At 40.1% G+C, this 14369-nt stretch overlaps 1 pseudogene; it reads right to left on the bottom strand.

Moving 5' to 3' along the window:
* Window positions 1-277: 277 nt before the first annotated feature.
* On the bottom strand, window positions 278-1142 carry LOC141571789 (small ribosomal subunit protein uS2 pseudogene; annotated as a pseudogene).
* Window positions 1143-14369: the final 13227 nt, after the last annotated feature.

Genomic DNA, 14369 nt, shown 5'->3' with positions numbered 1-14369 from the left:
TCTCACCCCTTAAAAAATGTTTAAAGCAGGCATTAAAGCCTATATATTACGTTTTCTGGCTCATGATTTGATAAACCTGCTTGTCATTTAAACTTTTGTATTGCACAGTATTGTTGTGTATGATGAGTTGGATGTCCAGTGAGCCAGTTTTATTTAACTTTTCTTAATCTGTAACAAACTGTTCTTTTAAATTTTTCTCTCCCTCCTTCCCTTTCTCACATACTGTTTATTTTCCAACAACCTTATTTCCATTTTCTGTTTAAGAGTCTGTAGAAGATCAGCTTAAGCCCCCTCTGGTTGTTCCTACCCACTCAGTGGCCTGAGCAGTGGGAGCTGTGGACCAGTCTCAGGGGCAGCTGAGCCCTCGGGGCTTCAGTAGGGAGCGCTGGACAAGCACACAGGGCACCTGCATGCCTTCAGATCAGTTTGTGACCTTGGGTTGAAGAGCAGTAAATTTGGGTGCTCGGGTAATCCACTGACCCTGAAACTCCTTGGCCACAGCCTTTTCAGCAGCAGCCTGCTCTTCCTTTTCAGTCTCTTCAGGATCTCTGTAGAGGTAGAGATCAGGCATGACCTCCACAGGTGCTCGTGGGAGATGGTGCCACGCATGTGCAGAACTTCCCAGCCAGCATCTACCACCTCAGACCCACTGAGTGAGCTCTCCTGTGTTATACAGTCTGGCAATGTCCACATAGACCAAAGGAGAGTCTGTGTTACACAGAGCAGCGGTAGGCAGGTTAACATAGGGCGCCTCTATGAGAGGCTCGTGGTCCGCTCTAGGATAGGTAACCACCAGAGGGTGGCATGGCTCCCAGAGGCTGCTGGGATCTGGGTAGTGAAGGTCCCTGGAGTGAAGCCTCCAGCAATAGGAGTGGCTGCAGTGGCAGCAGGAAACTTCAGCACAGCTTGCTGGCCGGTGTTCCTGGATGACATGACACCGACGTCAGCCAGGTTTTCAGTGGCATCAATGGCATAAGCAGGCAGCAGAAGCTTCTCCCAGTTCTCTTTAGATTTATGATGTAGATGCTATCGCTCTTCCTTTTGCATAGGGAAGTCAAGGTGGGTACCACCTAAGTGGGTTCCTGCTGCAATTTAAGGACATCCTTCTCCTTCATTTGCAGGACATCAAGGGCTTTGGACATTATGGAAGTTTCCCTTTAAGTTATGTGGGGAACTGAGAACAACACCTTGTGGACCCCTTTCTCAGAAAGGCTTTGCTTTCTGATTGTTTATAAATATTGTCATTATCCTTGGAAAAGAGAATAGTTAACAGTAAACTGGATAGTGTGCAACAGTTAAAGCTCGTAATTGAAATTGGGAAGTATTACTATTATGGGTTTATGTATTTGTCTCATTCATCAATATCATAATCCTTAAGGGCATCTATGTTAGTTTCCTAGTGCTACTCTAACAAATTACCGCACCGTTATTAGCTTAAAACAGCACAGATTTACTGTCTTACAGTGCTGGAGGTCAGAAGTCCAAAATGAGTTCCACTGAGCTGAAATCAAGGTGCTGGCAGGATTCTTCTGGAAGTTTATGGAAGAATCCATTTCCTTGTTTTTCCTAGCTTCTAGAGGCTACCTGCATTCCTTGGCTCATGAGCCATTCCTTCCTCTTCAAAATTGGCAATCACATCACTCTGACTTCTATTTTGATTACATTGGTCCAACCCAAATAATTTGCAAAAAATCTCGTATCAAGGCTCTTCATCACATATGAAAAATCGCTCTGTGTTGGGGGTCCCCAAGAGCACCGTCAGGTTTGATGCTTTGTTAGGAGGACTCAGAGATCTCAGCATATGGTCATACAGCTATGATTTATGAAGGCAAAAAAATACACAGCAAAGTCAACCAAGGGAAAGGGACATAGGGCAAAGTCTGGGGGAAAACAGGCACGGACTTTCAAGGGTGGTTTCCCAGGGGAGTAACAGGATGTGCTTAGTTCTTCCAGCAATGAGCTGTGACAACACATGTAAAATGTTGCTAATCAGAGAAGCTCATTAGAGACTCAGTGTCCATCCAGTGTTATTATTGGGACTGGTCATATAGGCATTCTTTGCCTGCCATATACAAAAATACCAAAATTTCAGAATATCCCAGAAGGTAAGCAGGTGTTCATCATAAACCATGTTGTTTGCACAAACATTTTGGGTAGTGAGCTATTCTTACCAGTTAGTGGTGGGGACTCTACAGACCCAAAATTCCCAGATGCTAGCCAGGAGCTAATCTTGCAAGTAGGTCTTTTCAAGTATAGCAGTTCAGGACTGCTGTGTTAACTCTTATCTGCATACCATGTAAGGCTGCAGTCTTAAGGGATTAGGATGTGGACATGTTTGGGGGTATTATTCTATCTTCACCATGTTTATTTTCCTTAGTTTTATATTTACTTACTATATGCAAGACACAATTCTAGCCAGTGTCTTGCATATAGTAAGTATACTGGAAATGCTTCTTTGTTCATTGACCTGAACAAACGTCAAGTGGATTGTGATTTGGCATACTTGCTGTTGTTCTGTCTTAGTAAATGGTATTACCATCCATCCAGGACCTGAATAGAAAATCTATTTTGATTTCTCCCTTTTTCTTGCCTTCCATATGCAATCAATCACCAAGTTTTATTGATTCTACTATTGAAAAGTTTCTTGATTCCATCCCTTTCCCTCAGGCCCACTACCATCTTAATCAAGTTGGAAAGTTTTTGACCAAGTTTCTCCTAATTAAAAGGACAGCATTGCTAATTGTTAAATAATTAGCATTTCCGTGCTTTTCACTGTCAGAGGATGCATAACAGCAATCACTTCAACCTTATTCTAGCTTAGGTTTTAATTATTTTTTTTTTCCTCTTCTTTACTCTTTCTAGAGTAGCAAGACAGCCAAAGAGGTAGAGATGGAGTCAGGGCATTTGTGATAACTATCCTTCTGTGTTTTAAGAAGTTCACAAAGGTCTTCTCTGAGTACCTTTACTGGGAAGCTTTCTGGACGCTTTGTGGTAATAGATTGGAAATGGATGAAAACATATTCTGGCTGCCCTATATCTGGGAACTGAGATGGCAGCCACCAAATTCTCGATTTGAGTTTAAAAGATGACATTCAGAGCTTAGTTATAGGCCTGGTTAGATTGAGCACATGAATAATTTTCCCAGCAATGATAGAAGGGAGAAACTGCCAAATCACTCTGTAATTTGCACTTAGGTTTTCAGATTGAACTGCCATAATTTGTGACAACACTGAAGGATAATGTCAGTGGCAAGTTAGAGTTTTGCATTGTGTTTTAACATTGTCTTTATTTAGCTTTTTACACCTTTCTTTGGTAAACATTGAAATGCATCTTTGTGTTGCAGGTTTCTCAGCATGACCAGGTGGCATTTAAAGGGCCTAATGAGAAGGATGACTTGGTTCCAAGTGGCAATGTCAAAAGACACATTGCAGTTGCCCTGTCTCAGAGGTCTGGAATGAGACCGAAGTTCTCAATTACTGCCCAGTGTTGCATTCTCCCTACTGCCTTCCCTGCATCCACCTTCAGGCAGTATTTGTGCCATCTCTTCATCTGTTCAAGTGGGTGCTTTGGCAAGAAGGAAGCTGTGCTTTATCTCCCTAATGCATCTTGCTATCTTTGGCACATTTGTTTGTTGTTGGTGGTGCCTGGGCTCAGCTGTTACATGACAGGCTGTGATAGAGCGAATCAGTTATTGTTGGTTTTTCTTCTTGAAACACCCATCAGACTTTGTACTTCTCCTTAAAAAATGAAGGCTCCTTCTTAATAGTTACTATTGGGAGTAAGAAAAATATGACACAAGAAATTTATATCATTTTCACATTTCATCATATTGGTTGAATTGTAGGGGAAAATAAGTGTTGAGTTTTTCAGTGTTCTTTTAGATGGGAACAAATTTCAGATTCCCAGAAATACAACTTTATGAAAATGAGTATTAAGACTATACTATTTTAAATGAGGAGAGAGGGAGAAGGGGGAGAGAAGAGAGAGAGAGAGAGAGCTATCATTACTTCTAGTTTTCCTCTATCCCAAAGGGTCAGGAGCTCTCAAAGTAGTACTTTTTGGGAGTCCAGGAGATTGTTTTTCACTTGAGTATTATTTGAAATTTCTTGTGGATGGTGGATCTGAAAAACCTTCGATCTAAACATTCTGACCTTGCTTCCTATAAAACCACAAATGAATATTGCTAGAATTCATCACCACTGGATAACTATCCAGCTGTCCAACATCCAGATAAAATTGAGTAATAAATTCAGAAAGTTAAATGTTCCTTGTTTTTGAACCATTTAGTTAAACATTTTATGCCCAATAATGTTATTCAAATCCAAACCCACTCTAAATTTAAAAACTATCATAAGGAAACTCCTATTCTGTAAGGTTTTGAGAATGGTGTTTAGGATATGGCTGACTCTAATTTACAGGTAAAAAAAACAAACAAACAAAAAAAAAAACAAGGGGAAATATATGTCCTTTTTTTTTTTTTTTTTTTGGTCTGTGGTTCATATAAGGAAGCTTCTGCAGACAGCACTCTGTGAACAGGGAGGGGTATGTTGAAAATAGAAGCTTTTTGAGGTCAGTGGCTCTACTTATCTGTACAAGGGTCAAAATTAGCTATCAGCTAGTTTTAACAGTTATATGACCTTGGACAAAGCACTTCCCTAAGCCTTAGTTTCTTCAGCTATGAAATGGGAATGACAGTGCTTTCTCAGAAAGTTGTATAAGGATTAGATGAGTAAGTATAATAAAGCACTAGAATAGTGCCTGGCACTTAATAAGCATCATCTAATTGTTAGTTATTGTTGCATTGCATAATAGTTGTGTAATTGTAATTGAGATGATGCTAAGTGTCCAAGAAAAAAGATAAGTGGAGAGAAGACAGAGAGAAATGAAGGCGAGAGAGAGAACATCTTCCCCCAGGAGGAAGGGGAGACAGGTTGGCGGGTCCCAGCGGGTGTGTTCCCTGGCATTCCTCCCTGGAAATGAGCTCTGAGTGGGTGGAGAATTTTCTTGAAGAAGACATCTGCATGGTTCACACACGGAGGCTTCACCTTGGGCGTGGGGCCTCACAGCTTTGCCAAAGACTCCCACGTCCCAGTGAAAGGATGATCTCAGCCAGGCCTCAGCAGTGATCAGATGGATGAGCCAGGACTGGGGGCGAGAGGGTTCCTCACTCCCCTTGGTGCTCTAGCACACAGCCTCTGTGCATTCTGGAAGGAGGGAAAACTTAGGAAGCTGGGTATTTGGACTTGGATTTAGTTTAGTTAAAGATAATGAAGAAATTCAGTGTGTTCTGTGTACCTGGATTGTGGATTGAGATTTATACCCACTACACCGATTGGGTATTGTAATGATATTATTTATAAATATGTTCTTTGGATGTTTTACATACGTCCTGTTTTCCAAAGTAGATTATGTCTCTAATGGCAAGGAATATTTTAAAAGGTCTGTCATCTTGCACTGTGCCTTTAATATCACTCTCTGCGCACAGTGAGTGATTAGTAAATACTGATGTACTGTCCAGAGCCGCCAGAACGGTGCTTCTCCACTGGTGCGCTAGGCACAGAGTGTACCATATCTCTTCACCAAATTACATTCTTATCACAGTATAACATTTTTGTCTTTGCTACAACGGAATACTGTCACTCAGAGCTCTGTGAGATGTCATGTAGAGTGAATAGGTTGTGTGATACAGTTTAGTTGATATAAAAGTGGCATTAAAGAAAGAGCATATGCTTATTGGGACATGTGAAATCTTTTGCACCATGAGGATATAAAAGGATAAGGTCAGGAAGGAGACAGCTCCGCTCAAACAGCCCCCGTGGAAAGGCTACAGGGAACGAATGAAGCCATCCTAGGGAAGCTTTATGGGACCTGTGAGATGTTATGTTGTAATAGTGATTTGTGTTATGATTAATGACTCGATGATGATGATGATTTTGGTATTAAATCCCTTCAAGTATGTTGCCAACATTGTAGAATTCAAGAGTGACAAATTCCAAAAGGCTGAGAACTACTGCTTTGGTAGAGTACAATCTTCAAAAATACAGTACGAGGCTCTTGAAGGGTAGGCTCTTGATTCTTACAACATTATCCTTTCGGGCCAAAAAGAGGTTGTATCAGTGGGATCGCCTAAGTACCTCCTGTCTGTTGTCAAGTGGTGAAGCAGACTCCACGCAGCGAGGACTACTGCAGTTGCTGGGTCGACTTGCCCCATTTCCATAGGTTCCTTCCGTAAAGAGACAACAAGCCCAAGTGTGTTTAGATAAGTGAGGCATGAACTTCGTGTTTACATCAGGTGTTTTTGCCTCCAAGTCCTGGTGTGGTGCAGATGTGGGTCCAGGTGGGTACTGCGCTTACAGGGGTACATGTTACAGCTGAGGAACCCTGAGCTTAGGAAACCCCTAAGCTTATAAGAGGCTGTTGGTGAACCTGCCCAATCTTTGCTCCCAAGGAAGACATTTATATTACCTTGGAATGTAAGCAGATCTCCTCTGAGGAAAGAAGAGTGACTTTATTATCCTGGAGTGAATAAATAAATGTGCTCCCCAACCAGGGGAGTGACACTCTCTGTAGCTTCCATGGCTGACTGTTCCGTAAACTTGCCCCCAATAAAACTGTTATTGCACTATCATCTTATGTTCAATGCACTGCGTTCAGCATGTGGAAGGGGCAATGGAGACCCATCACATCTGGACTTCAGTTTGAGTTCTGGTACTTTACCAGTTGGGCCATCTTGAGGGTCTTTTTTAAAATTTCTGTAAAATGAGGAATAATATTTTTCTCCTAGAGCTATTTAAAAAATGAAATTAGATATTTAAAGCAGTTAGTACCGTACTGAGCACAATAATAATAACCCATTGTAAAAGTTAGGACTGCATTAGGTCAAGTGTAACAGAATACTTGATCAGCAGTAACTTAAAAAATTAAGGCATTTTCTTTTCTCACATTAAAAACAAGGCCAGAGATGCATCCTCGAATTGGCTCAGCTCATCACCAGTGTTGCCAGTGGCAGGCTTGCTCTCCATTCTCGCTGCTCTGCCGAAGCATATGGCTCCTGTTATGGTGGCAAATGATTGCTGTTCCTGTAGGGCTAAATCTACATCAGCCCGAAACGAGGGGCAAGGATTGAAAGCCTTCTGCTTTCAAGCTCTGCTTTTTTATTCTGGAGGGAATGCCCTTCTTAGGGACTTCATCCATGCACTAATTAGCAGGCTCTGGGTTACATGGCCACTCTTACTGGGAGATTGGATATTTGTAGTTAGTTACACAGTTGCCCCACACGAAACTCTGTTAGATAGGAAGAAGGTGTAATGGATACTGGTCATTGACTGGCAGTGTGTGCCACAGACAGAATCCCTGTGTCCAAACTGTTCACTTTCTAATATGGTGCTTCACTGAGCAATAAAAACTTTCCATCTGGGCGGTGACAGACTCTAGCCAGTGCATGCTTTTTATTAGGCATTTATATCTAAATTTGGAGAGGTTAATTCTACTTGATTCAGTGTTCAAAGGACAGCTATATTCCCAGCTTCCAGATTTTAGATGCTATGAATAGCTTATTTGGTGAACTCGAAAATGGAACAGAATTTACATATCAAAGCTAATTAGGCCTACTGGAAAAGCCTTATTGCCCCTAACATAGGTAGCCTAATTACTTTATGTTTTAATTTTCTCTTCTTCATTAACAGGTACTAAAGGGCGTCTTCATTGAATTGGCTCGCAGCATTTTGGCTTTAAGCTTCTGTTTCCATCTTTATATTATCAAGAATTGGTCAACTGGGTACCAAGTCATTCTGTGTAGCCAAGTTTCTTGGATGTGAATTCAACTGTTAAGTTCAGGAATATTGATTTCAGCCACTTTCTCTGCTATACATGTTAAAATGTGTTTTGCACATAATGACAGGATAGCGAAAATAATTTATCCTAATTGTGATGATTCACAATCGCCTTTTGAGCATCAGTTGCTATGAAATTTTATAGTCATGGATATTGATATGAAACTCCAGTGGTAACTACTCTTTGCTTCCTTGCTTCTTTCTCATAGAATGAAGCCTGACTGTGAGCCCCTTTGGGCCTGTGGAGTGGACCCCCTGCAAGGGCCTTTGTCATCCTCAGAGAACTTACCAGTGTCTTCACTGTTGTTCCAGTTGCTCTTGACTTTTTATCACACTTCCAATGATGATTTTTCAAGTCTGTGACATCTATAGTTGGACCATAAGCACTAACGTACGATCTTGCATCCATCCTCCCTACTCGTTTGTACTAATTTCCTGAATGAAGTGAGAAGAGGAATCTTCCTCACCCTTTCAGAGACCTTTGGAGGTGTCTTAAGTAGGCTTACTCCAAAGTAGAGGTTGGCAAACATTTTCTGTAAAGGACAGTAAGTATGTGTTTCAGTCTTCGTGGGCCACATACAGTCTCTGTCACGTATTCTCCCCTTCCTCTTCCTTTCATTCTTAGCTTGGAGGGCTGCTCAAAACAGACCATGGATCAGAATTGGCCTGCAGCTGAATTTTGCTGATCCTTGCTCCAGAACATTCAGTTCTTTACCATTAGAGCAGTGGTCTCCAAAGCTTTAAAAAGTGAACTCATATTAAAAGCTTTGAGAAGGTACCCATGATTTTTTTTTTTTTTTGGTACCCATGATTTTTATTTATAAAATATTTACATTTTTACTAAACTAATGAATTATGTACTTTACAAAATATGCAAAAATAGAAATGTAAAAAATATGAGACAAAATATGGATATAAAAAGCTCTAGTTCTTTTTGTGCCTCAGGAGATCATCTTGCCATTTTCATGGGGAATCTACATTTCATCTTGTAGTTCTCTATTTGAAGAAAAATATGACACCTCACATGACACCAGCCCTATAATTTTCTAGAAGATGTTAATATCAGCTTTTACCTTGAGTCTACTTAAAGCAAGGGAACTTGATTCATTGGGACCTGCCAAAATAAAAGTTGTGAAACATTACAAGAACAGACTTTTTTAAAAATCAGTTCTTTAAAATTAATCAGAGAATAAACTATGATGAAAAAGAGGCTCTTCAAGTCCATGAAATTCCCCTTCAGGACCATGATTTATTAACCATTTTTCACTGGTGAATATGCAGTCTTCTAATGTGTCACTGAAATTCCAAGGCCACCTTTCAGGAAACAGCACACAACACAGGTAAACACATTTAGTTATAAAATTGTTTGGACTTTTTAGTGAGTGATAACCTAGAACACAGCATTTTCAAATTGTTTAGTAAGAACCATTATTGAACATGTCCTGCATCAGATTCTTAATCTTGGGTTCATGGATTCCATAAATGGCTGTAGATGGATTTTAATTTATCAATGAACACATTAAAATTTTTATGGAGTACATGGGTGTAATATGTACGTATTTCTGGGAATATGGCCATAAGTATCTATTTAGGAGACAGAAACCACACCAGTTATTTTACTAGAGAGAATTTAATACAAAGAACTATTAACCAAATGTAAAATTATTGCGAGGTAACTGAAAAGGCGAAAAGAAAATTCTAAGTTATCACAGAAGTAGCAATTGCAGGAAGCTGCTGCTATTCCTAGAGATGGAGAAACAAAGGGCTAGGATAACTACAATTTAGAAACTTGGGGAAGGGTCCCTACAGACCTGAAACTAAGATCTCAGTGATGCTGAGACCCAGATCTCTTAGCAGGAACATCAGGCAGTTTGAGTGGGGCTGCTAAGGGGGCACCATGGGGCTATTTCTGAGAGTGGTGGAATCTGTTTACATTACACTCAACCGCGATTTCAGATACAAACTGCCTCTTCTGGGTGAAAAAGCATTGCTGGGGTGGTGCTCAAGGAACCTGCAAGATGCCAAAAAAACAAAAACAAGACCCTTCCTTTTCCCGTCTTGCAGTCTCCCTGAAGCACCCCCTATTGGTGGACTCTAACAGGCATCAGCTGGCAAAGCAGAGATGTGGTTTGCAACATCACAAAGCTGGGTAGACTTAAAGTTCAAAGGTAATAGCTTCATTGCTGGTCCCAGTGGTCCACAGGTTTAATCCAATTCTTAAAAGGGATTGTAACTCCAAAGGTGAAAACTTTACTCTCTATTTCTTCATATTTAGGGAAGAGGATTATTTTATGTATGGAAGTGTTGCTTCACAGGTAAAGATAAATGAACATCTGAATATTCTAAAGTGCAGTTGATCCTTGAGCAGCCCAGGTTTGAATTGCACAGGTCTACTTATATGCAGATTTAAAAAAAAAAAAAAAATACTGTAAATGTATTTTCTCTTCTGATTTTCATAATAACATTTTCTTTTCTTGAGCTTACTTGATTGCAAGAATACAGTATATAATACACATAACATACAAACGTGTGTTAATTTTCTGCTCATGTAACTGGTAAGGCTTCTGGTCAACAGTAGGCTATTACTGTGTTTCCCCAAAAATAAGACTTAGCTGGACAATCAGCTCTAATGCGTCTTTTGGAGCAAATTAATATAAGACCCGATCTTATTTTATTATAAGACCGGATATAATATAATATAATCTATAATCTAATATAATATAATACCGGGTCTTATATTATTTTTGCTCCAAAAGACGCATTAGAGCTGATTGTCCGGCAAAGTCTTATTTAAGGAGAAACATCGTAGTAAAGTTTTGGGAGACCTGAAACTATACATGGATTTTTGACTGCAAGAGGTCAGCGCCCCTAAACTCCTTGTTCAAGGCTCAACTGTATTTCATTTTTCTGGGTTCGGCTATCACATAATGTGGAAAAACCAGTAAGGAACCTATCATGATAGTTCTGGAACTAAATTTCTGAAGTTATGTGGTGAGGTGCCATTTCTTTTCCTTTCATGATCTGCTTCTCTTTGACTTTGTCTGGAAAGTGATTTCATGTCTTAGGACAGTGTAGCACACATCGTCTGTGGTGGTGTCCGGCACTAGGATCCCCTGGGGACCTGTGGGTGCTGCTCCCAGGCCCTTGGCATGACTGCTGAGCAGAGGTTAGAGACACCTACAGAGCCGAGCTAGTCAGGCGGCCCACCCCAGTCAGTGAACTGGTCCAGGTTTGGGAAGAGGTGGTGAAGTTGGGAGATGTGAGCTAGAAGCTGCTGGCCGCCCTGTTTTCCACCGTGAAGAGCAAGCCACTTTGAAGAAAGAGGGAGTTGAGTCAACACAGTGGAGAAAGGTGAGAGGAGTGGCAGCGTCCTGCAGCTTTCCAGTCCTGGCGCCAGTGCCCCTGAAACAGCCGCCCCGCCCCTCGTGAACACAGTTTGCTTATATGAATCAAGCTTACTTTCTGTTTCTTCTTAAGCTTGCTCAGGCTGGTTTTCTATCACTGATACCCAGCACAGGCCTGCCTAAAGCAGCTCTGCTGGGTTAGGTACAACGCTTTTAGAAACACATTTAGACGCTCTCTCAGGAACTCTGCTGCCATAGCGGTAAATGGGTGATGGAATGTATCTCCAAGATTGTTTGAGGAGCAAATGAAGAAATACATGGAAAGCATTTAGCGCGGTGCTTGTCATAAAGTACACATTAGAAAGCCTTGTTGTGGACCCAGTACTGTATCATCAACAGCCTAGCTTGTCACCGGACTATGCTGTGTATAGCAGTTTCTCCCTGTTCCTCATCCGCTACTGGATTACACCATTTGGTTTGCCCTTTTCATGACACCCTGGTACTGTCAAGGACCAACAAGGTTCAGGGAGATAGACATTAACTCACAACAGCAATATGTCATTTCTTCAATGACATTCACCTAGTTTAGTCCGGGTGTCCATAGAGGATTTTTAGGCTTTAAAGTTACTTAAAATTTTCTCCTTCTTCTGCTGTGCATCATTGCTGCTCTTCTTTCTTCTCTGTCACCACTATCGGCTGTCAAATCCCTGTTGTTATTTCTAATTGGTGATTTAGAAGCTGCTCATTTGAGTCTATCTTCCCTTGAGCTTTTATTTTTGTTGTTTCCTCCAAATCACATCTCTTTTGCTTCTTAACTTCTCATGTGAAATATTTAGTTATGTATATATATATGTATTGTATTTCAGATTAATGTGATAATTTCAGTGAGAATTGTAACTCTCATGCAGACCAGCATATTCTTACCAGCATAAGATAGGAAGTTAAATTACAACCAGAAGGTTGCTTGGTATCCAGGAATCAGTGTAAGAGACATAAGATGAGACCCTCACAGCCCCTTGCCCCCCTAAACACACACACAGCTGTGTGTTTCAGCCGTCATTGCTGCAAGCTTGAGACGATAAAGGTACTTTGTTATTCAGAAATTATTTTTGAGTTAATATACAGCTAAAGGGTATGCAATTGCAGCAACCTAAAATTAATAATTTAAAAATAAAAATAGAAGAAAATTGTTGTATGTGTCTGGACAACTTTCTCTGCTTCCTAAGTACAACAGATGAGGATGTACTCAATTCCAAAACAAGAAAACAAAACTAAAAAGCAAGTGGGAGTAAGTGATGTTGGGAAAAATTTCCTATAATAATCAGTAAACAAATTATTATTAGGGAGGTAAATGGCTTCATATAAGTTCTATTCAGCTTGGTCAAGTGTAGCATCATCAATTTAATACTTCAGCCAGGTAGTTTACTAATTTAAATGAGTTGATTCAAATTGACCTTTTTAGATGACTGAAATAACTGTGCTGATTGTTCAGCTATTCAAATCATATAGACACTGTTTGAGACAAATTTCATGCCCCATCAGTGCACTGAGACAGTGTGGTGTAATAATAATACATTTGCATTTCTATCCTTTGCCCCAGCTCTCCCCTGCTTTCTAGGCTCATACATCCAGCTAACATGCCCACTGGACAGTCCACATGAATGACCCAAAGATACTTCAACTGTAACATATTCAAACAGAATTCTTGATATCTGCCTGCAAAACTTACTCTTCTCCTATTTCCTATTGCAACAAAATCCGGAGGTATTCTTTACTTCTCTCTTTTGCTCACACCCTACATCTACTCCATCAACTGTACCTTCAGAATATACCCCAGTTCCAGACATCACATGTCGGCATCTACAGTTCTCCCACCTGGTCCAAGCCTCCCTCATTGCTCTGCTGGATCTGCAGCAGCTCCCTGTCTCTCTTCTGCCTCTTGTGCTCTTCAGCTACTCTCCACAGAGCAGCCGTAGGCATACGTTAAAATCATGTGATTCACATCATTCACATACACCAAACGATCAATAAATACCGAGTGCACTCAAAGGTGATTTTTAATTTTCTTATTTACATTTTTAATATTTTCTATAATTACCATGTATAATTTGTATAACCCAGAAAACAATTTGGTTTTACATTTTTGCTTGTATAAAGGATATAACATTTTAAATACAAATTAAATAAAGCATTTCTTGGTGCAATTTTGCTTTCTTTAATTACTTGGTTTGATACACATACCCTGATGTTAATTTCAGAGATTTCCTTTTGTTTTGACTACTTGTGTTATCAATTAGATAAAAGATAATACTCAGTGACAGTGGGAGACAGCATAATATAGTGGGAAAGGCGTGAATTTTAATCCATAAGACCTGGGATCTAGTTTATTTGACAGTGGATTAGCTAAGTAACTTTAGCTAGTTGACTTAAATTTTCTGTCCTCTTATCTTTAAAAAATGAGATTAATAATATCTGGCTTACCTACCACATAGGATTTTTGTGAGGATCAAATAAATATTTGAAAGTGTTTGGTGAAGTGGAAAACACTCAATGCGTGTTATTAAAAATAATAGCATTATACAATTGTCAAATGGTGAGTTCTAAAACCTAAAGTAAATTAAGGGTTCAGCTGAGTATTGTATTTGTCATATGCTACCTTAACCCAATATCCATATGCATAGAGGATGGTTAGATTAATGGATTTCAGCTGCTAACTGAATAAAAATGAAAATGACGGATGTAGAGTTGAAGCAGTCTTGCTCATCCAGAGGAGACAGCTATACATAGTTCAGAGGAAAAACTGCCTTGTTAAGCAGATGGGGTTTCTTATATACCTTGGAAGAGCAGCTAAGAGCATAGATGGGTGTGGGTGGAAATAGTGCCTAGATCTGAGAGCGGAGAGAGGTTGTACCTGGTAGTCTTGTCGGGGCAGGCGTAGGCTGACCTTAAGAAAAGGGCTCCCTTGGCTGGAGGATCTAGGAGAAACTCTTTGTTTTGCCCATCCTGGAAGCACTGCAGGTAATGGTGATGAGGACTAAGGGAAAAAAAACCTTTTAGCCCACAGGGAAAATTTAGAGTTGGAGCCTCAGAAGAAGGAATAAGAGGAATTTTGAGATCTTTATTCAGTTTAAAGCAATCAAAAATTTACTGAGTGCCAGACACATTACTAGATCTATTTACATTTAATCCTATT

The sequence above is a fragment of the Rhinolophus sinicus genome, chromosome 2, assembly GCF_057876585.1.
Source record: "Rhinolophus sinicus isolate RSI-liver-muscle chromosome 2, RSI-T2T, whole genome shotgun sequence".
Taxonomy (NCBI): domain Eukaryota; kingdom Metazoa; phylum Chordata; class Mammalia; order Chiroptera; family Rhinolophidae; genus Rhinolophus; species Rhinolophus sinicus.
The sequence above is the reverse complement of the archived record's forward strand: the minus strand, read 5'-3'. Positions and strand labels throughout refer to the sequence as shown.